This window comes from Poecilia reticulata, linkage group LG11, assembly GCF_000633615.1.
Source record: "Poecilia reticulata strain Guanapo linkage group LG11, Guppy_female_1.0+MT, whole genome shotgun sequence".
Classification (NCBI taxonomy): Eukaryota; Metazoa; Chordata; class Actinopteri; order Cyprinodontiformes; family Poeciliidae; genus Poecilia; species Poecilia reticulata.
Window position 1 is genome coordinate 15620049 of NC_024341.1, and position 26691 is coordinate 15646739.

The 26691-nt window shown below is 40.0% G+C and overlaps 1 protein-coding gene across 2 annotated transcripts in view; it reads right to left on the reverse strand.

Annotated features, from left to right (window-relative positions):
• The window catches only part of LOC103472461 (relaxin-3 receptor 1-like), a 74824-nt gene extending 48848 nt beyond the window's left edge, over positions 1-25976 (reverse strand). Inside the window, exons 1-3 of one of the 2 annotated variants that reach the window (XM_017307647.1) lie at positions 25658-25976; positions 20067-20131; positions 7983-8143 (exon numbers count right to left, since the gene is read on the reverse strand). The gene's annotated coding sequence lies outside the window, so the exon portion shown is untranslated. Of the gene's footprint in view, positions 1-7982; positions 8144-14579; positions 14626-20066; positions 20132-25657 lie in introns of those variants that run through there. The other variant, XM_008422112.2, reaches the window with a different exon arrangement.
• Between the last annotated feature and the right edge of the window lie 715 nt (positions 25977-26691).

A 26691-nucleotide genomic window follows, 5' to 3' on the forward strand; every position in this document is an offset into this window, starting at 1 on the left:
CCCAGTGAACTTCACAAAGTAGATGGCATCATAAGGAAAGAACATCAGGTGGAAATATTGACGTAACATTCCAAGACATGAGACAGGACGTTAAAGCTGAAGGATGCAACTTTTATAGATTTTTTTTTCCCTTTTACATATTTGTTGAAGCTGTCAGTATGCCGTGACAGTATGGTACAAGATAGATAATCTGGGTAAAAATCGAGCTCCTCTGCTTTCTCCCATTGCTCCCAGTGCCAACTAGAAACAACCAATCAGAGCCCAGAGGTAGGTCTTGGTGTTGTCAGTCACAATCTTGTGTGGCGCCGCTCACTCCCCTCCACCTTTCCCGATGGCTCTTTGCTAGGGGGGAACTACAGGGTATGTGTGAGCAGAGTGATCCATAAACCTGACTCAGTTGAACAATTTCAGTCAGGCTTTGATGAAGCCAAAGTTCCCCAAAAATATTGTAAGGAGCTTGTGGACCGAGATGAAAAATATTTAACCCACAGACACATTTTGTGTGTAAATATCTGGTGATAACTGGTGATAGCCACATGACATCGATGAGCAGGAAAAGTTTAAAGTTAAGAGTGCATTTGCTCTCATCCCAGCTCCAGGAGGCAAAATCTTGCTTAAATAAACATCTAAGGAATAAAAATAAAAACGGCAAGCTTTCTGGTCTCCATCTTCCTTAAAAAGTATTCGGTCTCTACTCAGTCCTGGGTGGACCTACCCCCAACGCAGTCCTTTTCTAAACCTCACGGCTATAAATCATTTCACAAAGTCTTCAAATTGTTCCAAATTGGAAGCGTTTCTGGCATAATTTATTATCTAATCAGCAGCCCGAAAACTTTAAGCCGATCCGAGTCCTTCTCTCTGTTGATTGAAAGACTGACTCGTCTTGTGCGAGTCAATGAGAGACTGAGATGATGGCAGCGCTAAATGACACTTGCCGCTGACAAGTGGCAAATAGAGGGGATTAACATAAGCCAATGAGCTACAGAATGAATATATGTTCAAACCTCATTTGAAGTGGCATCTGTGACATTGCCATGCCAATTTAGTGAGAATTCAATCTGCTGGCATCGGCGCTCCGAAAGTGTGATTGGACTTGTGAAGAGACCAATTTGTTTCTAAATGTGTGCCGTCGGGCCGCTTTGTGATTATGATACCATATCTGCATCTATTCTGGAGCTTCAGCTGTAGTCTCAGCTCCATCACTGCTCAAATTAGCCTTCCCTATTAGGTTTTTGAGCCAAGATTAGAACATAATGCAGTGTGTCATTTGAAGAGGCAGTGTTAATGTTTGCTGGGATGTTTGAGAGGTTATCGGCTGTCAGGAGAAGTTGCTAGAAAACTTGATGACGCCTGTGTTTCATTTGTGACCAGCAGCTAATCCAATGAACATGCTAGTATTCAGAGATGAAGTATTGCAAAGTATGGTTGCAATTCCTTCTTTGTATCAATTTTATGCATATTTGTGCAGTTCATGAATGTGGATGTCACTGGCCAAATTTCTGCTGAAAAGCTGCAGCTTTCCATGTTTTCCTCCACTGCTGCATTCAAGGATGTCGGGATAGTCTGTTCCCCTCCACTCTGGTGCATTTGAGTTAACTTTCCTACAAAATTTAATTTCAATAATCTAAATAGGGTCCTATACATTCCGTCATTTTGTTGCTTTTGTTAGATGGCGCTGTAGTTGTACGCAGGTGCCAGCAACCTGACAACCTATAAAAATTTTCAACTGGATATTTCAAAAGGACAACAATTGCAAACTCAAATCAAAAATGTTTTTGGGTTGGATAAGGCAGACTCGGTGTCTTCCTGGAATGGTCGGGAATGTTAAAACTTTGGAGAATAATTTGAAAAGCCTGGATTATGTGAAAAGAATTTAGATAAATTCACCCAATTCAACCAAAGAAAAGTATATATGGCATATCTGAGCCAAATGGATATTGTTGAACTCTACTGTAAACTTGCATGTTCCAATAAATTCTCTAAAAGCACAAGTCCTTTTAGACATTCAGCTGGACCAGAATGCACAAAATCCCTGTGAAATGTATGACAATAATAATCAGCTGGATGAATTTTATTAATCAGATTTGCTCTTTTCTAATGTAATCTACTATGTTGTTTTAGATGCTAATATTTTCTACAGCAGGAAACTATAGATGAACATTAACAGATAATCAGGTAAACCTCTCAGAAAAAAAACTTAAATATGTTTTAGAATTAGGGATTTGACTAATTGAAACAAAATAAAATTACAAAGTTTATACCAAATTACCGATATTAAGAAATCATATGTTTTATGGTGGCTGCACAGTGGCGCAGTTGGTAGAGTTGTTGCCTTGCAGCAAGAAGGTTCTGGGTTCGATTCCCGGCCCCGGTCTTTCTGCATGGAGTTTGCATGTTCTCCCTGTGCATGCGTGGGTTTTCTCCGGGTACTCCGGTTTCCTCCCACAGTCCAAAAACATGACTGTCAGGTTAATTGGCCTTTCCAAATTGCCCCTAGGTGTGAGTGTGTGTGCATGGTCGTTTGTCCTGTGTGTCTCTGTGTTGCCCTGCGACAGACTGGCGACCTGTCCAGGGTGACCCCGCCTCTCGCCCGGCACGCCAGCTGGAGATGGGCACCAGCAACCCTCCCGACCCCACTGAGGGACAAGGGTGCAGGAAAATGGATGGATGGATGGATGTTTTATGGTATGCCTGATATTGATATTGCTTAATTGCTGCATTGGGCTTTTAAATAATAAAGACCCAAATGATTTAAGGATTATGTTTTTCTTTATGGCAAAAGGAAGCATCATTCTTTTAAAAAAGAAAAAAAAATCTGTTTTTTTAATTTATTCAATATATATAATTATGGATTAAATTAATTTTGTTATCCCTAGTTTTAATATATAAATGGTTTTAGTGGATGTTATAAACTGCAGCTCATGCTGTATGGTGTAAATGTGATGTAGCATAACTCTAAGTGATATAAATGGGGTTAATGAGACAACAAAAAAAACACAAAAGGAAAAAAAAATCCCAAAGTAAATTAAGTTAAATAATTAACTCTTTAAATTAAATAACACTGCAATTAGCCAAACACAAAGTCTGGGTTCAAATGTTACAGGAACCTGAATAACACTGTGTGTGTGTGTGTGTGTGTGTGTGTGTGTGTGTGTGTGTGTGTGCGTGTGTGTGCGTGTTTGGTGGTTTGATTATTATGATGGATTATTATCATCTGTCTGGCTCTTTGAGGGCAGCAGAGTATAGAAATGGCCAGTTTCTTAGACTATTATCGCTCATCAGTTTGTGTAAATGGCACTTTAATGCTTCAGAGATATGTGATTAAAATTAGAATAAGTGGATGTGAAAGAGGAGGTCCACTCTGGTGAGGTCTGCTTTTAAAGCAAATCGCATGTGCACGATCGTGCAAGTGAGTGCATGTGTGTTTAGGAAACCAGAAGTGTGTGTGTGTGTGTGTGTGTGTGTGTGTGTGTGTGTGTGTGTGTGTGTGTGTGTGTGTGTGTGTGTGTGTGTTGTGTGCGCAGGAGAGCTTGTGTATGGCCCTGTCATATGATAAATGTTCTCTCTCCTATAATCTATGTGCTTCAAAATATGATGTATGTGAGGATGAACTTTGAATTATAACCTAAAGAGTGACTCATTAATCTTCTGACTTTGGTGGGGAGTGGACCAGAGGAATCCATTTTGCCTGTTTATGTTTTATGAATAATGCAATATTGCAGCTGGCCAGCTGGATCCAGGCAACGATGTCCAGACATACAGAAGACAACATGCAAGCAAACAGCTCTGTTTGCTGGAATGTAAAGGAAGGATGCCTGTTGGCATTCACAAAGAAGGTCAACAAATCTTATTGAGGCTTCGCTGGACGGTGATACATGACTAGTGTCTGCTGGAATTATGTTTGTGATCAAAGTGCTGCTTCTTTATTCCTTAGAGTTAACTTTACAGCTCTGTATGATCCTTCATGTGTTCTGTCTCCAGCGCCCTGCCATAAACGTTCCCGCCGAGACTCTGCACTGGAATCTCTACTGTCCTGCTGCCAGAAGCACTTACACACAGGTCAAAACAGATACTTACAGAGACTACTAAAAGGGACATTTAACCTTTTCTCCTCACTGTCTGACGTTATTTCAGACTAAAGATTTCTTGTCTTAGTCCAGTTAGTACTACCAAAATAATTTTATTTGCTAAATGTCAAAATAATAAAAGAAAGATGATTTTTAAGGATGTTTTTAAATTACTTCCTTTCATACAGTTGGGTCCCAATACCATAATATCATAGCTTAGAAATTGTTTAAGGAATATGCAACTATTTGACTAATATTGAGTCTTTTTCATTTGTAATGTAATTCTCTTTGCCTCTATTCTGTTATTTTGAATGACTTTGTGTATGAATAGTGTTATCCAAATACAAGGGCAATGCCCCTTTGGCTGCAATGATGAGAGCAATCGTTGTAGGAGTCTACATGAAGCGTTTCAATCATTTAAAAAGTAAATAGAAACTGATGCTTTAGCAGGATAACGTCCTCAAACCACTAAAAACTGGTTTGATCTGGAATTAATGAAGCAGACTGACATTAAGGCAACTGAATGACCCTGTAGTGATCTAGAAAATTTAGAGCTCATGCTGAAAACCTAGATCTATGCCAAGCAACAAAACCAACTTAAATGAAGAGTGGTACCCAGTTAGGACTGTTTTGATGGCTGCAAAAAGCATGAGGTATGAACTTACTGAAACATTTCACCAGATAATATTATGGGCCTGTGTACATAGTTGAGCCAGGAGCAATCATTTTAACAAAAGCAGATTAGAGAAATTTTTAAGTTACGGTTCCAATTTGTCACTCCAAATTTATCAGTATTGTATTTTGACTAATCATTACACCATATAAGAAGAACTTTTCAAGCAAAACACCTAAATTAACGCGACATTAATGTCAACAAAGTGTGTATGTTCACCACGACTTTACATTTCCTTGCTCTTACTCGACCCAAACTGTTTTGATTGTCAAATTCCAACAAGTTAGGAAAATGTAACATATCTTAAGAATTCCTCAAACCACTTTTTTCATCTATATGAAACAGGAGTTATCTACTTGTTTAGTAAGCATTTACTGTGAAATTGTGCTATAAACAGGTAAAATGAGGCCTGCAGAGCTCGTTTTTAACAGGAATATGCCTTGCCACAGTTTTAAAGGCAGATGTGCATCTTCTTAGTCAATTATTGTTTTCCGCAGGGATCCATGATTGTCTGCGCTGCTAGTCCAAATAGTCATTAAAGGTCTCGAGTCCCTGGTGGGGTCCTCAACTAGAGTGACAAAATCCTCTTCACGAGGAAATGTAAAAGCCTAACAACTTATCAGGTGAGTGCAGACACAATGTAAGAGGTGATTTACTCTGAGCAGGCTACATGTCACTGGGGCTTTCTTCGTGTCCCTCAGGTCTGATTTGAACTTAAATTGCCTATGTGAAGACCTGGGTTTGCTTCTCATTATCTTACCTCTCCTCCTGCTCAAATATTAAGGAGCCCCATGTGTTGCACTGCAGTGCATTTGCAATTGGTAATGGCCTTATTCTGTACCTTTTCCAACTTTATAACATCTGCCGTCCTGCTATGGAAGGTTTTTAAAAGTCTTGCTCTCCCTGTTCGTTGGATAAGAGAATTTAAAGAAAAAAAAAAAAACTGAAAGGAAAAGTTTTGAGATTGAGAAAAATGATTCTCAATCTCACACAGATTTTTTTCTCCTCTTACCTGATTTTATGTTTTAACTTTGAATTAGATACAATATCTTACTTGACGACTACTGATGACTTTTTTCAGTTTAAGTACAGTGACAAAAAATTGGCCTAAAACTGTATCGAATAATTTAGCAAATTAAATTTAAATTACAACTCAAACATTCAAAAAAAAAAAAAATCACTCAATTAAAAGTAAATTTGTATCTTGTCTTTCACAGTTGCTTTATTTGATCAGCTAACCAAAATAACGCCACAAAACCTTTTTTCAACTACGATGGTAAAATCTGTTTTCAGCCAGTCTAACAGTCCCTCTTTATTAGTTGACTATCCTCACAATCTGCCAGTACAGGAGGAACTATTTCCTTTTTTTACGTACAAATAGGAATCTCAGACATAGAAACAGGATATCGAGATGAATGCACAGATCTTCACAACCGGGACTCATAAAAATGGCATAAATCTTACTTCACTAGACAAAGTCAAACTGGATAGTACTTCAGAAAGCAGGTTTAATTTGACAAACATCATTGTTACTCCCCTCACTGAAGCATACAATGGACACAAATGAGCAGATTGGGAATATGAAGCAGGTGTCAAAATGACTATTAAAAAACCCCCCAAAACTAAGGATATCTAGAGATAATGACAAGAATCAAAGCTCTAAGCAGCCGTGAATGCTGCACCTTAGAGTTATAACCTGAATCCCCCTTTTAAAAAAACTCCTCCACAGAAACCTTTATGTCTATATTAATATTAAATACATTTCTTCCCCGATTTCCAAGCCGAACAGACAATCTTTCACAACTGCACAGACGGCTGACCCATCACAATCACGCGCAACAAGATGGAGAAGGATATAGGAGCAGGAAAGTCCATATTAACAAACTTCTAACTGCTGGCAGAGCGTCTCTTCACACTTCCAGGAAGCAGCCAGGCAGCCACAACCAGATGCATCAAGCATACATTACATCCCTGTTCCCTGTGTATTTACTCTGCCATCCAGTCAGAAAGATTTGTTTAGCTGCAGAGTTGATTTATGGACGACAAAAAGTAATCCCTTCTTGTCTTGCGTGCTGTAGCTGGGCCTCCTCCTTTGCCACTGAGCCAAGCAAGCGCAGTCTGAAAGCCCTTGATACCGTGTTCGCCCTAAGGTGTAATGTTTGATAATATAACTACTGCTTCTGTCATCCAGACCACCCCGCACCCTCCCCGCCCCGTCTGCACCCACCCATGGCAAAGCGCCCCGCTCCTCCCCACCCCCACAAATACATTACAGCCCCACAATGCTCTGAGATTTATGAGGGAGTGGTGGAACAGGAGAGAGGAAGAGAGAGAATATGCATTGATTGAAAGCCAAAGATAGTCCCATCCAATCCCGCCCCGAAGAACATCAGTTATTTTGCATCCTGACACAGCGATTGATAACTCGTAAATGTGTGCGGGGGGGATGACGAATGCAGATGGAAACTGACTCTGACAAAAATGATAACGGCATCGTTCTCTGGGGGGGGTGACAGAGGTGGAGGTGGGATGCTTCTTAAAATATTTAATAATTGATACGGAGGCTGTGAGATGTTGTTTGACCCTGGAGGAGTGTGAATGTCACAGAAAAAGAAGGCAAGACTTTGAAGTGAAATATATTAATAGGGTATAGATGAGTGAGTGTGATAACAAAGAGACCAGAGCACAGGGATTAAAATGCCCAGTAAACTTTTTGTATTATAAATAAAGTGGTTACATTCTAATCATCAGTTTCTCAATTTGTGCTACAAAAGCTCTTATTTGCTTCTGTGGGTTTCAGTTTGAAGAGTCTTTGTTGTTAATAAATGAAAACATTTCCGGAATAAGATGCATCTACTTTTTAAATGATTTTTAATGACAAAGCTGCACTACAAGGTGGAACTTTAAAGCGTTTCGTTAACTTGAAGATGGGTAATAAAGAAATTTTAATAGGAAAATTATTATACTCTACGTCAGTCTTTCTCAGTTGGTGGGTTCTTACATAAAAGTGGGTTCTGGGTTTCGGTATGCACACAGAATGCCAAGACAAAAACTACAGATTCGCATCCATTTACATTCGGTAATGATGATGCCTTGGAGTGCAGGTTTACACTCCTTGATTCACACCAAAGATAAAGGCACAATGTTTGCTTATGATAAGTTTCATGAAATGCAGGTGAAACACCGACTATGTGATACTGTTTCAATGAGAAACTAAGAAATGACAACTGTGTGACCAATACCTTCAGAATCAGCATGGAAATCATGCATTGTGTGACCGCAAGTCGAGATTTTCAGAGGTCAGCCTCTCGTACTTCTAGTGCTTCACTGTGATGTGCCAGTATCCCTTCCTTGCCACTTTCCCGTTCAGCTCCACACAGAGTGAGTGTGGCTTCTCGGCTACCTGAAGATAAAACGCAGAAGACAGACTGGTCATTGAGAATGAACTCAAAGCTGCTTTGCTTACAATTATTTCTATTGAATTTTATATGCAATAAGTAGATTGTATTATTGTTTTTATGTTGTTTGTGATGTAACCAACAGGACTCTTGTAAATGAGACAATGAATCTCAAAAAATAATTTCTGTAGAAATTAAGGATTCAATATTTCAGCTTTCGATGCCCTCATCAGGACTAAAAACACATGCTCCATTTTCACTTTAATTCTTACAACTTCAAGTATGTGATGGAGTTCCACTAATGAAACCTCTAAATATTTAAATTGGTAAACTCAAATGCTTTTAAACTGCACTTTTTCCCCCTTTTTTTCAGGTTTTTAGCAAACTGCTACTGCAGAACAATGCAGAAATGCCTATAGTTTCAGACAGAGGATTATTAGCTAAAGTTACACTATTTGAGTTTTAGGATCTGCAATTCCAGCTTCAAGTCTTTACAGATTTTGAACGTCTACAGATTTATTCAACTCAACGAGTTGCGAGATGTTCGACCCAAAAACATGACTGTATGTTTTGGGGGTCATTGAAGGTGAATTTCCTTTAGCAGCCAGTTGATTTTCTTCAAGCATTGCCATGTATGTAGCTCCATACATCTTCACATCAACTCTGACCAGTTTCTCCTGATGACAAAAAGATGTTGTGTAACAATGATGTATAGTGTAGATTCACTCCATAAATAGTGCTTGCATGCATGCCAAGAAGTTGGACTATGGTTTCATCGGTCACATCGTCCAAACCATTTACACTGGAAATGTAGCCAACATGGCATGAGGCGAACTGCAAACAGGACTTCTTTCAACAATAGTGTTCTTCTTGCTACTTGTGGGGTTTTGTGAAGTTTATAGAAGACAAATTCCTACCTGAGCTACAAATTTAAGCAGCTCTTCCAGAGTCACCATGGCTGCTTTTCTGACTGAGTCAGCTCAGGTGGCGCTTGCAACTAAGCGTTCATGTCATTCTCTATTTGAAACTTAAAATGCAGCTCCAAATATATGTGCAATTCTGATACCAGGGAATGGAAAAAAATACAGCTTGTACAGATAAATTCATGTTAATAGAAGGCAGGTTTGCAGTTTCCAATTTTCCTGGTCCACTGGTCTGTTTCTGCCCGTCCTGCAGGTTTGCGTTCTCCTTCATGTAGAAAACAGAAACGGTGATGAACTTTAGATTAAACAAGGAATCCAAAAATATCTCAGTAAAACATCTAAATCCCTGTCCATATGGTAAGCGGCGGACCCCCGTGGTGGACACAGTGGGGAGCTGAGCAGTCTTGATGCCATCTCGTCTCATAGCTCCCAAACAAACCTCAAAAATCTCTCTCCCGTCTAGTTTGAGACAAATCAGTCTCAAACGTGCAGTTTGTGAAGCATTTCAATCCTCTTACAGGAGTCTGAAACATCAGACAGTTAAGAAGGCCCAATTAACAAATGCAGGAGATTAAGGATCACAGTTGATAAAGTCTAATATCATTATACAGCATCAACGGGAGAAGAAACTCTGCTTTAAATCTAAAACTAGAATAGTCACAAAGATCTATGTAGGATGCTTCCACATATGTAAAACGTCACAATGCAATAAATTATTGGCTATTTTTGCCACAAACCAAAATAAAGTCAAGATGCTAAAATACAGCAGAGGTATTTCTTGCATCTCTTTCTCGTGCCATCTCGTCTCATAGGCTCGCAGTAAGTCATGAGGAAGCTGCTTTTCTTACACTGTGTCCATGCTGAACGCTTCTAATAGAGGAAAACTTAGAGTGACTCGTTCTGCCGTCCTCCGGGAATTCAAGGTGTTAAAGCAGTTTTCTGCAAATGCCATCACTTTAATAAATGAACCTTTCCATAAAGCTGAAGAAATTCTGATTAAAGTTGGACTGATGTTCCCCAGAAGTTAGTTCAAGCACCTTCTCCCCCCACCCTCCTGTAATACGCTTGACAACGCCTACCTCCAAAGAGAAGGTGGAAGAGAGGGAAGAAGCCACAGAGAGAGAGAGAGAGAGAGAGAGAGGGAGGAAAAAAAAGGACGACAAGAGCAGAATGTGAAGAGACATTAAAACATTTCAAATGAAAGGTGCGTCAGAGGGGCTTGTCAGTGCATTACCGCCAAGATTAAAGGGGTCTCGGTGTCTTCTGTCGGGTTCAAGGGAGACTGCATAAGGATTTGGCTCAGACTCTTAAATACTTCTGTCGACTAAAATTCAAACAAACACTTCCACAATAATTACATGTTGACTTTTCTTCATTTCAACAGGAGAAGGTTTCTTTTTTTTTTTTTTTAATAAACTCCTACATTGTGATCCTAAGCACTCAATTTGACTCGTTTTCTTAAACACTGCCATTTACTGATTACAGAGCACAGTACGGAAAATAATATAATAATGCACTTTATAAGCCTTTGAGGTTCAAGAAGAGTAAGGCATTTAGTTCAGGTATTAGTTAGGGAAATGAATGTGCCATAGGTTGTCGTCAGAGTAAATTGGCAGCCGTGCCAAAATTGTTTCTTCAACGTGTCAAGCCAACACATTCTGCATATGTTGCACTTTTAGCTCTTAACTTTGAGCTTAATGCATTTTTTTTAAGTACAAAAAGTTGCTAATACCTGAAGAAGCTGTCAAACCTGCTGCAACTTTTTACACAGTCATAAAATTAAATCTCCGTCTAAGTTTTGATTTAAATTAGTAAAATAATGCTCAACTTTACACTGCTTTGTTACTTGAAAATGTCAAAATCTTAAAAGATACTCGCTACTCATCCTGGCTCCTTTAACCCAGAGAGAAAACCCATTTGGATGCTACGAACTACAACTGTCCTGAATATCAGCAGCTGTCAGAACGAGACATGGAGGCTGATCTCTGGATGTGGTGTCACATGTCAGAGCATCCAACACGAATCCAAACACGAATAGCCATTTGTACAAACCCAGCAGATCCAAAGGTGACTGTCAGAATCGTGTCAGATTTATACTTTCCTACAGAAACACTGGCTGTTTCAAAGCATTCTCAGAACTTTTTGAAATTTTAATGTGTAATTTGCTCAGGTTCTATAATGTTTCCTGGCATGTTCAAGCAGGTGAAATCTGATCGGAAGAACTTACTTTGGATCCGTTTTTTTTATTTTAACTCCTTTTGTAATTTTTTTTTAACATAACTGTTGTCATGATTAGGTGTAAGACCCAAGTGCAGAAACAGTCTGAAGTAAAAGTGAGAAGAATGACTCAAAGAACTAAAAGGGGAAAAAAACAACAAAGAAAAACTGTTTCAGAAACATCAGCAGGGCAACACAAGGACCAGTGAACAACAATGAAAAACGAGGCGCTTACATAAAGACGCAGGGCGGAGAGAGACAAAGAACCAGATGAGCTAATCAGGGGAAATGTGGTGCAGCTGTGGCTGGAGGAAAGCAGGGGAACTGAGGAGAGAAGACTAATTAGCACAGAGGGAGCTGAACCAAACACTGAAAGGATCTTCAAACCAAAAGGGGGAATGCCTGGTAATAATCTAAGAAAATGCGTTCAAATGTAACAGGAGCGGAACACAAGTACAAACTAAGAAAATAAATACACTGATGCGTAACAGCTTTTTAGCAATAATAAATACAGGGAACTGAATAGAATATGACAAGACCTGTCTGGATATAAACAAGGAAATGAAAAAGTACAAAGACAAACTACAACCAAAACCCAAACATTCCAGGATAGTGACAATTGTTAAGCATTTGTATTTTAACCCTTAACCCAGAAAATATGCCTGGAAAATGGCCTGTGGGCGTTCCGCTGCATGTCAAGGGGTTAATAAAAAAAATTAATAAAATAAAAAGATTAACTTTATCCTTATGGAACTGACTTTATTTTTTCTTTGTTTCTTTTCTGCAAGTGTCTCTGACCTGGTGCTTCTTTGTGTAACTGTGTCTTGGTTGGAGCCTTTCAAAAAAGACACTACGGGCGCCATCTATGCGTTTAGTACTGCTTGTGTGTATAATATTACAGCTTAGATCTGCGGTGAAGCAGTTGATAGTAGGGCTGAAACGATTCCTCGAGTGATTCGAGTACCTCGATTATTAAAATTCCTCGAGGAAAATCGACCTGCCTCGAAGCTTCGTTAATTTATGTTTTATCATTTAGCGCACCGTGTTTCAGCCGGAACATTATTTGCGTTGMGCGGAGCTCYGACTTCCGCCTCTGAGTTGTTGACGGAAGCTACGTGTTAGCGGCATAACGTCCAATCTTCAAGTTCGGCCCGCGTGCAGCTTTACGGACGAACCGCACAATAAACTTATATCATCCCGGTCTGAACAAACGGGAGGCGGAACATGGCTGGTAGATGAGTTTCTGAACGGAGGAGCCGTAAATATCCCGTATTGCTCCCCCGGWCTACAAAAAAGTAACTGGTARGGAAGCTCAAATGTGGAAAAAATAGACTRAYGTTSATATCCGATAGTAACACTGGTGTTATGGAAGATTTACCAATATTTTATTTCATAATTGTTTTTATCCGATTACTCGATTAATCTATAGATTACTCGATTACTAAAATAATCGTTTACAACAGCCCTAGTTGATAGCACTGTTTGTGTTTTTGTGCACTCTGTTGTCCTGTGATGGACTGGGGACACCGACTCTCGGTCAATGACTGGTGGAGACGGGCACCAGCGCTCCTGGAGGTCATACAACAATAAGCAGGTATAGACAACATGGAGCGATGGTGGCTCTATTGCTGCATTACTTCTGAATTTTCCTTCCTACAAATATCCCTCTTGTTTAGAGATAATTTGCCAGTGACACACACTGTAATTTTATAAAGAATTTGGCATAAAAAAGTAGTCTGACCTGGAGGTGGTTTTCATGTAAATCTTCTAAGAAATGATAATAAATGTGTATTTTCATGAGACAGTTGAGGCTCCACGCAGTTGGGAGAGGCGAGATGCTACATGTGCAGAGGAAAGACAGTGTACATATTGGACACAGGATGTTAAATATTGAGCAGTCCATACGGAGGAAAAGAAACAACAGAAGGTTCATGGATGAATGTGTTTAGAGGAGGATGCTAGAGACAGGCTGAGATGAGGCCAGGTGATCTGCTGTGGCGACCCCTAAAGGGAGCAAACAGAACCGGCTTCTCAGACAGTGCAGTTGTTCTGCATTAGCAGAACCTTTACTGCCAAGACGTGCTCAAAAGCAATACATATTACCAAGCTGCTGATGCATGTTGCACATTCCTGACTGCAAAGTGTTACACGGCCTGAGTTATATTCGGTTTGACTTTCTTGTCTGCTCTAAACAGAATCCTTGCTATGTATGATTCCAATAAAGCAAAGTGCGGTGTGTGAATAAATCCCCCGAAACAATTTCTCTAAGATACTTACATGTTTTATTAAAAAAAAAAAAAAAGACAAACAAAAAACTTTAAATGTCAAGGTTAGCAAAAGCCTTCCAAAACAAATGGGCATATCTTTGTCAGAACAAGAAAGAAAAATGGCAACAAATAACCTACTGTGATGCTAAGCTACTTAGAGGAAATTCTGCCCTGAAGGAGAACACTGTGCTCCCCTTATTTGTCCGGTGCAAGTGCACACATCACAGAATGAAGACAAAGAGTGAATTTCTCTTTTTTTTAAAAAAAAAACACACACACACACACACACACAAAAACATATATACTGAAACAGAAAGGGATGAAATTGATTTCAAGTTGTGTCAGTGGTGGTGAAGAAAACAGAACATAAAAACAAGCTCGCTCTCGTCAGCTGCCTTGAGAAAACAAAACTGTGCCATTTAAAAAAAATAATAATAGGATTATCGTTTCTGTTTGTTTGTCACGGTGGATCAAGAAAATTACAGTTAAGAGGAGAGCTTAGAGCCACATTGTTATCACCACTTCAGAAGAGGAGGCACAGACTCACAATATTTGCATATTCATTTACCGCTTTTTGAAATGCACCTTTTTTTTTTTTTTTTTTTTTTAATTAGTCTCCGCGTAGCAAACACTTAATATCCGCGAGCACCTTGACACAGCGAGACGCCGCAAACAAAACGTCCTCAGCTGCCGCCGAGCACTTAACTCGGGGATCATCAAACAGCGCGAGGCTTGATGCGTGTCAGAGAGACGCTTGAGTGGGAGGAAGAGGAATGAAGAAGGAACGAAATGAAGGCTAACAGTCAGCCGCGAGGTTGTGGGAGCCGTGATTTGCGTGTTTGTTTTGCTGTTAGCGCCGGGAACAAAAACAAACAAAAAGAACGAGACAAAAGCTTGTGAGTCTCTGATTTAGATCATAGCGGCAAGTTGTATTGCTGTTTTGTTTTTTCCCCTCTTAGGTCGCTCATTTTTCAGAAGGTGGTTCCTTCAGAGGGTGACAGAAACTAGAGGGAGGTTTGTTAGCATTGCCTTACCCGTGACACAATTTGACCATCCACTCCATCTGCTCTGATGACCAGCAGCTTGATGAGGACGACAAACAAATGAGCTCGACGAAAGCTGCGTCCGCATAGAACTATACTACCTAGACACGCTGTGCTTTGTGTCCAGATGCAAACAGGTGTGTAAATCAATGGGAACTCTACACTGATGAAACAAACTTTTGGAAAATTAACCTAACATTAGTATATCGATTAGTCTGCGTTAAAGTTATGTTATTTCAATTGATAAGAGAAGCTTAAATGTCCATCTAATTCTTACCCAGGAAAAAAGGTCTAACTGCAAAACACAGATCTTTGTCCCTTAAGGTGCAAAGAACAAAGTTATTTGTGGTTGGACATTTAATTTGTACTCATAGGTTCTTCCTATTCCAGCATTTGGCATGGTAGAAACCACAGCCACTTCAAATTTCTGACCCTTCGGACAATGTTTTTCAGACAACACATTAGGATAGAGCTCTGCCCAGAATATAGGTCAAGAACAATCTGCAAGAACAGAATCATATCATCCATCTATCCATTGCCTATACTTGATTATCCCTACAGGGTCCATGTGGGAGGCTAGCAAACTTTATTTTCTCAGACATTTTATTGTACAAAGATTGAAAGCTTGAAGTACAAATAATTTTGGCTCCAGTTTATATTATCCTGAAAGTTCAGTTTTAAGATCATCTTTACCCTTCAGCTTAGTATGATCAAATTCCAACTCAACAGATTATGACACAGTTGCATAGAAAGTCACAGTGCAGAGGCACAGAGTTTCACAAGTGATCAAATTAATTTGATTTCAGACAGAGATATTTTTTTTAACATCACAGGGGTGAAACTGACAGCTGTCGGTCCAGCTGTCCATTACGTAATCCGCAGCAGCGACAGATGTACAGCTAATGAACAGGACGGTTTGGACACAGACGCCCTTTGAGTCATCACAGCTTTGAAGAAAACAGCACTTAGTTTTGGCAGACGCTTTGTCCGTTAAATTGATATGCGCCGCAAAACTGACGAATACAAACACTGTTTACAGAGCTGGAGGTTTAACAGCGAAAGAACATTATAATTAATGCTTTTGTCTTCGTCACATTATACTTTTGGTCAACAATTTACAAAAATAACAATGATCAAAAAGTGATTGTGATCACTACAAAACAAAGATTTATAAACCAGAAAATCAATCAGTCAAGTTAAATAAAGTCAAAACTTATTTATGTAGGACATTTACAACTACATCAACTGACCAAAGTGCTTCACAACAATCACAGCTAGATGAACAAACTGTGTTTGGCATTGGAGGGATCTGCAAACCCAAACAACCATTGTAATGAGCACTTTGAAGATCCCCTCAGCCCCATCATCGTGTCCAAGGTAGGCAGATTCTGAGAACTCAAGTGAAGTTAAGTCTATTACCATGGGAAAATTTGCTGAAATTTTTAAAAAGCCTCTATTGACGGGGACCAAGGGGTGGATGAGATTCATCCCAAGATGAAGAAAGCTCTTGACTTTGTAGAGATATTGTGGTAGACATGACTCTACAAAGTTACACTGGAGATCTTGGACACACCTCATCTTAACCTCATCTCTGGAAAGGGTGACCAAGGACCATCCTTCAACTATCAAAGAATAACACTTGCTTTAGGGTGTTGGACATTTGGCTCTGACCAATTATTACATTTTGGATCCAGGCGGAGAGGTGTGGCTTTTGTCTTTGCTGAGAAAAATTGGACCGGATCTTTATCCTCACTGTAGTGCTGAGGGGCTGCTGAGAGTTTGGTAGTCCACTCCACCAGCGCTTTTGTAGACGAGGGGAAGGTTTACAGCCATGTTCCTTGAGGAATTTTGTGAGGCTTGCCGATGGACTGTGGAAAGCTGGGGATGTTTTTTCAGGAATACCAGGTTTAAACTCATTATCACTGACATGTTTATTGCATTCATGACAAGGATCCTATTGTATATAATTAGAGATGAGGGTACCTACTTTGAGAAATCCAAGGTCTTAGCCTTACTTACTGTGGATAATATGCATTCTGTATGCCAATACCCACAGTGTGCATGAATTACTGGGGATAAATCTCTGCCTCAAGTTGAAGTTTCTTGGTGTATTGTTCGTCAGTGGGTGCTGACGAACAAGGAGCAAGAAATGTATTTCCAGATTGAAACCTCAAGTAATGTGAGCATTGCTGTGGTAAAAACTGAAGATGGCTCATCCATATTTAAATCCTCACTTGTGATCATCGGATATGGATCAAGACAGAAAGATCCCAGATGAAAAATGGTGAAGTGAATTTTACTATTTGGGGTAACTAGACTCAACCTTAGAGTGAAGATCACTAGAGGGTTTAGAGTGGAGTTACAATTTAGATGCTTCAAGCATCTGATCAGGAGAACTTAATTTTAAGGTTCAGAGATACTTTCACTTTGGAGGACGCCTTGTGATCCCCCAGGATGTGAAATGGAGATGGTTGGTTGGATGGATGAGCTAACAGAGTTAGATGAGTATCAGTCATGTGTTTTTACTCTTGTGGCGCTTTTGAAAATTTGTTTTGACAAGAAACACAATCAGACTGTCATCTTATGAAAAGATGATGCAGTGTGTACAGTAGACAACTCCACCCCATGGGGCTGCATTTGTTCAAACTATCTCAGATTAAAATGGTATCTTACTACAATAGAAAGGAAAAACTGACCGACTTGCCTCAAAATTGTGGAAGCAAGTGAGAAGCTATCCTCCCACCACTTTGTGTCTTTAAATAATTCAAACAAAAAATGCTTTTAAGATCCCCTTCTATTTCCATCACTCCCGCAGATGGCAGCTTGGCTCCTCTGACTGGCAGTCAGGCTCAGATGACATGACAGATGTTATTTCATCTCTCTGTTTCTTGTTTTTCTCTGTTTGGACAAAGAATAATAATTGGATCTGTTGAATGGGACTCTCACAGTTTTGGCTCCATTTTGTTTCTCGGTTGCCATAGTTTTTATTTAATTTTTTCTTTCTTTTTTTTTTTTTAGCAACAGACGCTGTGCCTTTGATTTTGTTTGTCTTAATCTGTTAGTTTTTGGGAGGGGGGAGATGGACGAGCGCCATAGTTTGACCAGAATCTTTCTTTTACTTTCAGTCAGACTTAAAATTATTCATCCAGGATTTTCTGAAGGACTTTAACTTCCTCATCCGTCAGTCTAAGAATTCACTGCATGCTGCCTTTTTTGGACTCTCCCCGTCTCGGTAGAGCGCAGCTAATTGACTCTATAGCATGCTACCAAACCTGTTTTATTCCCCCTTCCTGACATATCTGATGTGTTTGCATGTCTCTTTGTGATATGTGTGTACATAAATAACACAACTCTGAATATCTGTGTGCAGTAAGGAGGGCTGGTGGGGATGGGAAAGGGAGAGGTGGGCAGGCGGATGTTCCTTCCGCAGCAGTGCTGTCGTGTCGCCGCATTTCTTGCTGACAGGTCTGATCAGAAAGTGATGACAGCCTATGATTGTCAAAACGCCCGCAGCTGAGTGGCAGATCGGCTTTGGCTCTGCCTTATTTTCCCACTTCCCTTCCCCCTGGTTTTGTCACATCTCTTTCCCAGCCGCGGTGTTGGCTTAACTCGGAGTGAAGGTAAGAAGTGACGCGCACAAGGCAGCATGAGGAACTCAATCTCGGCGTGTTGTGTTAGGGCCATTGTAGATGTCATGCGTTAATACTCCCACGGCTGTGGAGAGGCGAGCCGGATAGTGACAGTGTGGGAGTTAAACTGGGAGCTGGAGAAGTGAGTTTGGTGGGGATCTCGACAAACAAAGCAGTGCGGCGCCTTTGCGTTGCGTGTTAGAAAGGTATGACAAGAGCTGTGCGTGTAGTTTCCCTAAAAGACAGCCTGAAACGGAGGCTTCAAATCACGCAACAACAGGTAAATTCACAATAAACTCCCAGTTTTGGCACTTCAAGTAGTCGAACAAGTTTAAACAAGGATTTTCAAGAAAAACTTTTACTAATAGTGGTGAAGCCCAATATCTATTTGCTAAAACATGGAATTACAATTTCGCTTTGTTTATTAGATAAACATCTAAGTAAGACAAAGCATCAAATAAAGTCGAGATTAAATGTTTCCTTTTTCCAACATAATATACGCAACACTCCGTCCATCTTCCATCACTAAATAATAGGCTTCTGGCCTTTCCATTAGCACAGTGGGCTAACCTGACATTGGGATTTAAAATGTAAGCTTAAAAATACGTACATCTTTAGCTACGACAACAGCAGCAAGTACTGTAGGCTGTAGTCAGTTATGGTATTTTAAACACTTGGATTTAAAACCCATCAAATATTTCCATCGTACCATCATACTTGCAGTTTAAGGTCATTTCAATAAGAAGCCAGGCAAAGTGCCGGAGTGATTTATGATTTTATGGAGCATGGAGTAATGCAGCATTGACCCTTCCCCACACATTGCTGTACACTGCCAATCAACTGGCTGATAGAAGGCTATTACACTTTGCCTCCCTTACAAGATTGAAAAACTAGCTTGTTCCGATGTGGAAACTAAAATAACATTCCTCTTATTTAAGCAACGCTGTCTTACTACTATAGCTGGTGTGCCTGTAAAGTAGGAGACTGCAGGTTGCTTCTTGAAGCCCAGTTTAACCTGCTATTATTTGTCTTTTGGCTGTTATTGTGACTGGTACATGTTAATTTACCATGGAGATGTTTGTTTTTGAGTAAACATGAGATAAACTAAGAGTAAGTCGACTTTTCTTGAATGCACATTTGAAGTAAATTCAATTCTGGTTCCCAATTCTGTTCACATGATTACATCAGTGCTGTGAAAAAAGAAGGAGCACTCTTCTGTTTTAGTTTATTTTTCAGCGATAAATGTTTCAGATCAAACAAATAAATTTTAGCTGAGACGGTGTGGGAGGAAACCAAGCAAACCAATTTGAAAATAGATATGCCCTCTTATTAAATTACAAATTAACAAAGTTCTTTGGAAAGTTGTGTTCAATCTCAATAGCTACACCCAAATGTTTGACATGAAGAATCAGGAATTCACTTTGATAGAACATTTTTAACATTTAATAGAGGTTTAAAAGATCCAAAGGAACACATTGTTCCCTGAAGCCCAACAAAAAAAACAAAATCAAGAACAGATGAAACACAAAATCGAAGGGATTTTTACAGGTTTGGAACACCAGAGAACCACAGTGAAAGCCAAAATCCTGGATGGAGAAACACACAACTGATGTGAAGGTTTACTGGAGGGGCCTGCCTACCAAAACTGCTCTAAAAGTATGTTCATGGCTCAGTGAGAAGGTCGCAAAAAATAAAAAAAACCCAGGGCAAAAATTTAAAGCCCTTCAGGTGTTATTTGGCTCGGTTAGGAGCAGTGTTCATGATCCAGCTTTGGTAAAAAGTCTGGGCAGCATCTATGAAAGAATCCCTAAACTAGAGCTTAAACTTACTTGACATGCACTGACCTTACCTTAAGCAGTTTGTTCACACTGAAAGTGACGTTTAGGATTGATGAATGGATGGATGGACCCAATTCTGCAAATGAGATTGGACACAAGTCATTCCACAGGGTAAAAAGACTTGTTAGCAATTATAAAACCTTGATACTGGCTGCAGCAGCCAAGAGTAGCAGAATCATTGACGAGGTGTAAGGAAAATTACTTTTTCACATCAGGCCAGGTTGATTTGAATACCTTTTTATTCCCTCTTGGATGAAATGATCATTTTGCCAGATATTGGAATTTCTATGATGATCTGAAACATGTAATTGTGACAATAAAGCAAAAATGGAGAAAATCGGAGAAGGGAAAATACTTTCTCACAGCACTGTAAATGGGAAATCTTTTAAGAATGCATATGTACTGTACTAATTTGTTGAACAGTGCTGTGCTTTTAGCAGCATTAGGCCTTATGTAATGTGATAAACATCTCTATAGTTGACTGCTAATGGTCTCAGATTAGATCTACTCAGATACAGTTGGCCCTTTCTGTGAAAACAGCTGTTTGGGTGTGTTTGGCTCATTTAACTAACTCATCATATTAATGCAGTTTTGCACAAAGTCCACACTTGTCTCCGTCTCACGGCTCCTCCGCCGCCCTCCTGTCATTCCTCTGTCACTCTCACTCCTACTGTGATCATGATTGTTGGATAACTGTTAATTAACGAGATGTCAAACTCATCCTAATGATAGTGGCTTAATTTTGGGGCTGGAAAAAAAAAAATTAAACACTAATACATTGCGCTGCCGTGTCCTTAACCGAGTAGCAAAAGACGGAAAGAGGGAAGCCTCTTCTGGCTTTTCCAGGGAGCCGGTTGTGTTAACAGATCCAGGACATGGCTCACCCTCAGTGGAGATGTTAGGCAAGACAAAAGTGACAGGCCAACATTCATCCGCCTCCTCATCTTGTCTATTTATAAGTATATTCATATTCATGAGCTATTGGACCATGTGCATTTAGCTTTATTGGAAAAACTGGATCTCAGTCCTTTATTACTGGCAACTGACAGAGAAAGATTGCAGTGCCCAAGTGACAAAGGACTGGCAGGGTCTGGTGCTACATCATCGTATTGACGTGGGCAACGAAAGCAGGATTTCCTCCTTGGACTTGCAAAAACGACTTTACCCATCACTTTGGACTCAAAGTGGGTTATTAGTTCCTCTTATATAAACTCAAAAATGATGGTGAAGACTCAAATTTACAGAGTTCTGGATCCGGTTTACCCCTTTTTTTAATAAATCAAACAGTATATATGTATGAAACTAGCAAAAATGTAAGATTAAAAAGTATAAATATTTTTAGGTTATTTAAAAACCTTAAAAATCCTTTTAGTCAAAATGAGAAGAAAATCCTCCATGTGCAGGGTAAAGCGAGGAAGTGAATGAACACTGTGATTAACATGCATTAAATGACCTGCATGCACTATAAAACTGACCACATTTACACTGTGCTATCCATCTCTGTGGATCTACCGCAGACTAAAATCCAGAACTCAAACTTCAAATAACTCGCACACTGTGAGGCCTTTAGTGGTCTAAGCAGGTAGGGAGGATGTAGTCCACCACACTGCCATGACAGCACTGCAGAACTTGATCAGTAATGACACATTCCCCCACAGTGTCTAAACTGAACCAAGTCCAACTCAGAGTAAGTCATTAAAATGCCAGAAGGCACAGGTGAAGAAGAAACACTGTGGTCTCCTGAAAACCGGAACATCAAAGCCCTCGATCTGAGTGTAGAGCAAAAGAAAAAAAAAAAGAAAAAGTTTCGTAATGAACTCGTTTTTCTCCGTCTTCCTTCACAGACTAATATATTTATTCAGGTAATCACGACTTCCTCCGTTTCTCTTATTGATTTGCAGCTTGTCTCACTCCTGTTCCTCCCAGCCCCCCTGCTCCTACTCTCAGTTCTTCAAGCAGTGACAGTCGTGCTGCTCATAGACACTGCTGCCTTTGCATAATGCGTATGCGCCTTCTGTAGGTCGAATGAAGCTCCTTCGACATGTGTCAGAAGCTTGCCGTGTAGGTTTGGACTAATGATGGCATAACGGCCAGCCCACTGCCCCCTCAGCGTATGCCCACTCTCCTGTATGCATGTGTGTGCAGGGGGGTGGCAGGTTTCGTCATGCTGATTAAAAGCAACCCCCCCCCCCCTCCCCCCTTCCAGCTCACTCACAAAGCCCTGCACAAAAAGACAGTGGGGAACATGAACCACTGTCAGGTTGGCCCAGATGAGGACACAGGATCCATGTCACCTGAATTTACCGGCCTAATATGACAGCCAAGTTGTGATCCCCTGTCTGGGACGTGTCACGTTTGCAGAGTTTGGGCTTATTCTCATGCAAATGATGTCAGGTTTGGACAGAATGTGAATGAGACTCGTCACACTGTCCGAGAGTCTGAATCCCAACCGCATGACAGTAGTTCCTCGAGCCAGCGCCGGATGAAATAAATACGACATTTGACATTCAAACTAGAAAAAGAAGAAGAAGAGGAAAAAAAAAAAAACAGAAATAGTTCGGAATAATGAGGAATTTGAGGGAGGAACCACAGCGCTGAGACTGTAACCTTTTTCCCTTTTCTGAGGTGCTAAATAGCACATGTCCAAACACTGAGGACATGAAGTCTCTTCACAGATGCATACTGGCATTTAGAAGTTGGAAACAAAGTCTGTGTGGTTTAAATAAAAACAATGAAAGAAGATTTTCAAGTATATTAGACCATCGTGGATTGCATAACGTGAGATATATTCTTTACAATAAAACTGAAAAAAATCAACTTACCCGTCAAGGAGGAAGTGTAAAAAAATAACCTGGTTGCATAGCTGGACTTATTTCATCATCATCATCATTTGCCCACTCTGCCTAATAAAAGTAATCTAAATGGTTCAGGTCAAAACAACATCTTGCATCCACAGCCCTTGTCAGACTCACTTCTGTGCTCAGATCTGGCCATTCAAAAATAAAAATAAAATTCATTTTGTTGAGGCTACCAGACATAAAGTCAAAGATTTCTCACACTGAAGCTACATTTAAATTAAATGTTGCTTTAATTCAGCCAAAAGATTGTTTCTGATTGGAAATGATACAGGCATCTCTCAAAAGAAAGGACAACATAAAAGGTGTTTAATTAAGTTAAGTCCTGCATAATACACTCTTCTCAACGGCCTTAAAAGGCATTGCAAGAGTCAAACAGTAGATATAATAGCTGACAAGCTGTTAAATGTCTCCACTCGTGTTTCTGATGTCTTTTGTGATAAATTCCAATTTCTTGGGGTTTGAAACAACAAGATGGTGTGTTTCAATAGACAAAACTGACGATTGACAAAAATGATTACAGAAGGGAGGCAGAAGGCCCCGTTTATATATGCATGTGTGTTTCACGTTGAGCGCAAGTCTCCCCTGAAAGAGGATATAGTCAAAAACACAACTACAAAAACAGCAGCTGCTGCAAAAATGGACTCTTGGTCTTCACCGCTGGTAAACTTCCAGAGGAAAAAGGTTGGAAATCTTTAATGAGAAGATGATGTGAACATAATATTAAAAACAGTTGATTATTTGCATAAAAGCATAAAAGCCAATCGGCAAAATTTTACAGCATAAACTTCAGCTTTACATAAGGAAAATTGTGAAAACGATGCACTCATTCCAAATCAGAGAAACCCAGCGTGCTCACCGAAGCGTGGACACTTTTGAGACTCACTGTAAACATCTCAATTTCTTAAAAAAAAAAGATAGTTTAACAGAGCTGTGATGTGCAGCAACCTCGCACCCACAGGCCAGGAGGGAGACTTTGATAGATCCTAAAAGGCGCTCCATTCGTTCACAACGAAGGCAGCCGTCATTATTCTCAAAAGAATCCACTTTGTCACTTCTCCATTCTTCAAGCACTTCCGCCTTGGCCTGACGAATTATGGCGTCTGTATCTTCGGAAACAAGGCTCTTCTCCTGACAGGTAACACAACACTTTACAAGACGCCTTTGACTGCTCGCAGATCTCAACAGGGACGAACGTGCCAACAAGCAATCGGATTCTCAACCCTCTGTCCACGATGAGACGTCTCGGGCGGTTTTAAGCCTTCAGCTTCTCTTGAAAACTGCCACTGAGTTCTTCTTCTTCTGTTTTTTTTTTAAGCTATAACTTGAGGTGCTACATTGTCTCACTGTCAGGATGAGTGCGGCGGGAAGAAATTAGTCTGACACCTCTGTGTAGATTTATTTCGGCTCTGATCGACACCTCGACTTCTGTACGTGTTCATTTGTGATGAAATGATAAGTTGGATTTGCACAGGAGGTGAAACATTTTAACATGTTCGACAATAAGAGCGTTTGAAGAGAATGAGCCGCACTGGAAAGACGACTGCAGGACCAAGTAAGTGCCAAAGATGGTTACCACAGCTGTGCTTTTTTTTAATGGCTGGAGATGTGGGCAAAAAAGAAAATTCAAATTCTTAACGAGCCAACAACATAATTTGAACGTGACCAAAATCTTGTTAATAAAAGTAATCTCTTCCGGTGTCCTACATGTTTCAGTTCGCTCCTTGGTTCAACACACCTGGATCAAATGATGGCTGGTCAGCAGGCGGCTGCAGGACATTGATATGCTGTGGAGGTCGTTACTAAAACATGCAGGATACCGGCCTTTGGACACCGCTGCTTTATGCCGAACAGATGCTATGTTGTGGTGTCCAAATAATCATATTTTAGTCCAATCTGTCCAAATAGCATTACTGGTCTTTGTCTTTGTCTCCCTGGCAAACTCTAGGTTGGCTTTTATAGTCACAGTTTCATTTTTATGCCGTCAATTTTATCTCTCACAGACAAACTGCAGCTTAAATGTGTCTATTAGGTAAAATCGCATTTTTTTAAGCCTTATGTTATAATGCTATATCCCGTCATCCCAGCGTGCCTGGAGTGTTGCTTTGATTCTTTCATGCATGTTGGAGAAATTATTCAATCTCCTGTGGCAGCCATTCAGGGACAAAGCCCTGCCTTTGAGCGCCAGTTCCCAGCCGAGCTTCCGCTTCACAGTGCGCACCTCCTCCAGACTAGCCAGCATCAATTAGCATCACCTTATGGAGCTACCAGTCTGATGAGCTACTTCTCAGTCCCGCGCTCCTTAGGACGGCTGTAAACGACGTAACGGAAATGCATTGTGATGACGTGTTGAAGGCGGAGTTTCACAAACGGGAGAACAAAGGCAATTTTCTTTTACGTTTTAACTTTTTGAACTAAAAGTAATAATTACTTGATTTTCTAGCGATATATATGCCTCAAAAAAATACACAATACTGCCCTTTAAAAAGAATCAGAACAAGCAGGTCAAAGCGTTGCAAAAAATCTCAACAGAAAAACTTTACTTACATCAAAAAAAAATATATATTTTTTTTCACATCGTCATCCCCGTGTCTAGTTCTACAATAAAACAATTACTACATGGCTCCACTAGCTGCTTGTTCACACAGGCATTTTTCTCTTCCCTGTGTTAATGCGTGTTTGTTCAACCACGTGCATCAGCAGAACGTTGGTCCTAAAAGCAGCAGGAAAGGAAGAGGTTAACTCACCGAGTCCCTGCTGTCGACATCAGCGCGCTGTCAGCGCCGACATGAGCTCCTCTCTGACACGTTCTTCATGGACGTACAGATGTTTGTACTCAGTACCAGGACAGCTTCACCGTAACCCCAAACCCTCCACGTTGATTATTATAAATGGATAACAGGCTGCGCCGTGACGCCTCATGTCATAAACAGCCTTTTGTTTTAACATCAGATTTGTGCCGCTGTCTTGTAAGTCTCTGTGCGTCTCATAACGCTGATGACACGAAGCCAATTTATTTTGGTTTTTTTTTTTTTTTAACACAAACAAGAGTCATGCAAGAAGAAACAAAAGACTGACGGTCTTATGCCGCCGTAAGTGGAGCTTCTTTTTTTGTTGTTTTTTTTTTGTCTGTTGTGACAAGATGACTTGTGCATATGAACCAACGTGCCTATGTTTATTTGCAACATACTAATAAATGTGCAGTGACTTGATGCAGATGTGGATGTTGCAGCATGGACTCCCTTACTGTAATTACACAAACCGCATCTGAAATACACTGACATGTAAAGCAATCAGATCAATAGTATGATACAGGATTAATCACATGTCGGCTAGTTGTGGTATTTTTTATTTTTATTTTTGCAAAGCTGTAATTAAGCAATTTAATCAGATTCCATCCTAAATTGAATAAAATCAACAGCATAAAATAGTTATTTTCTCAATTTCCAACATTTACATTTTTTTTTCTCAAAACCAGATTTCCTTTGTCAATCCCAAAAATCTTAATAGGTTTGTACTAATCACCTAAAAAAACAAGAATCTCTCTCTCTCTTAGAAGTGGGATTATTATTGTTTGCACTAAATTGCAACATTGTGCTGTACTGTAATTTTACAGATGGTAATTTACAGCTTGTTAATTAAAACGTGTATGCTGTCAATCTTTCAGTCTATATTTATAGAGCTTTTTTCCCCCCCATGTATCATAAAGAAAAGACAAAGTGCTTTACATAAGCTATACCAAGAGGCAATGACAACTAAATTATGAGATTATATATATATA